Source organism: Austrofundulus limnaeus, unplaced genomic scaffold (assembly GCF_001266775.1).
Source record: "Austrofundulus limnaeus strain Quisiro unplaced genomic scaffold, Austrofundulus_limnaeus-1.0 Scaffold10, whole genome shotgun sequence".
NCBI classification, from domain to species: Eukaryota; Metazoa; Chordata; class Actinopteri; order Cyprinodontiformes; family Rivulidae; genus Austrofundulus; species Austrofundulus limnaeus.
In genome coordinates, this window is record NW_013952412.1 from 299,245 (window position 1) to 301,190 (window position 1,946).

The 1,946-nt window shown below is 42.2% G+C and overlaps 1 protein-coding gene across 2 annotated transcripts in view; it reads left to right on the forward strand.

Annotated features, from left to right (window-relative positions):
• Nucleotides 1-529: 529 nt before the first annotated feature.
• The window catches only part of errfi1b (ERBB receptor feedback inhibitor 1b), a 9,391-nt gene continuing 7,974 nt past the window's right edge, over nt 530-1,946 (forward strand). For both annotated transcript variants that reach the window (XM_014001677.1, XM_014001678.1), the window contains exon 1: nt 530-1,608. The gene's annotated coding sequence lies outside the window, so the exon portion shown is untranslated. The remainder of the gene's footprint in view (nt 1,609-1,946) is intronic.

Consider the following 1,946-nt stretch of genomic DNA (forward strand, 5'->3'; position numbering starts at 1 on the left):
ACGTTCCAGTCCGGTTCCAGTGGGTGTGTTTTGGGCGGTAGGTGGAGGTGGGTTTTGGGCTTTTTGAAAAAGAGTTAATGCGCAAAATGAGAGATGGGAACACATTTGCCGAATAAGTTCTGAACCGGTACCGGAGGGACTGCAGCTGGACCCTCCTCCTGCTGTCGGCGTCTTCTCAGTTATACCCGTAAAATGAGGAGAATCACATTTCTTTTTGGACGTCTCCGGACAGCAAGTAACATCGTCAAAACTATTTGATATGACAGAATAAGTACAACTTTCCCGATAATCGCAACAAGTTCCTGATAACTTTTCTCCATTGTCCTGGGATGTGTCTCTGCGAATTTTGCGACTTGTACTTCCTATTTACCACAGCCATGCGTCTGACGTAATCACACAATGCGTAGCCTGGTTGATTCGCATCAGTTGATGGAAACACGTCTGATTCGCGTTTCTTCTTTTTTTCCCTCTTTTTGCGAATTTTTTAAAAATTGCTAAAATTTTGAATTAAAATTGGATGGAAACACGGCTACTGTCACTGCTACAAATGAAAAAAAAAAAGGCACCTCGATTTGTTGTAAAGGCAGCTCAGATGCACAGGGACTGCACCCCATAGCAAATAAGTGACAAACAGTGTTCTGACCTCACATTTTGGTGTCGACTGGGACCCCTTGGAACCACAACAAAGTAGGTACTAAAAAAAGGGCTGGTTCCATGAATCTGGCCTAATGAAATTGGCTTGGAACCGTACCGAACCAACCCTACACTAAGTGGCATAGTGGAAAAGAGGCGTTAGTAACTGTGGCCCTCTGAGCAATTTCGTTGAATAGCCCTGGTCTATGTTGTGGGCCTACGCCATGAGGTCATGTGGTGACATCAGAGCTAAACTGCTCTTTGAAACCAACATGTCCACAAGATCTGGTTCCCTTCAGAGCCATAAGTCCCATCTCGACAGTCACTTGACGTGTGGTCTAATAAAGATTCATCTTAGTGCTTTGATTACATTGAGTGCGTACCTGCATTGCAGAAATGCACATTATGTAGAAAACCTACTTGAGTAAACTCTTTATAGCTACACTTTAGGCCTAGTATTAAGTGTATTTTATAGTTAGCAATAAGTACCTTTAATGATACATATTATGTGTGTAAATTCTAAATGTTATTTGTGAATTATAAGAATAAAAAATAATAATATTATGAGGGGGGGGGGGACCACTGGCATTACAAAGAAAGAACCCTTCAGTTGGGTTTGTGATTCCTGAGATGTATTTGGTCCATTTATTCTGAAAGCTGTGATGTTTTGAACAGCCACAGGGGGATTTTTTTCCCCTTTATGGCGATTTTGGGTGGAGTTACAGAACCGAGTTCTGTTCTGGGTGTTGGACTCATTTAAAAAAGGCGTTATGGAAAACTGCGTCACTCTGACAAAATCAGTTTCACCTCCCCGTGTTGTTGACAGAGGAAGGATGTTGCACATGGTTCGGGTGTGATTGGGACACACACACACCGTGGCTGCTTCTCACACACACACCGGACACGACTGAACAACTGGGAGCGACCCACACCAAGCCGACTTCACGTTATGGAGGACTTATCAGCTATTCCATGGTAAAACATTCAGATTTTTATCATTTATCCAAAAAATATAAATAAAAAAATGTTATAAAATGATTTGAGCAAGATGTGCTGGGGGGGGGGGGGGGTAGAATAGTAAGCATAACTTAGGCTCGTTTTCCTCATGGAAACGTTTTTAAAAGTAGGTTGTGGGTAACAAATGTTATGTTTTGCACACAGAGTCTTTGTTTGAACCATAAGCACCGTTTTTGTTCATGTATTTTGGGTTAAAAACTGACCCAGATGAGTCTATTTTTATTTATTTATTTATTTTTTGTCCAGCGGGACTCAGCTGTCCGGACTGAGCTGGGCTGCTCCACGTTCTGCCGACA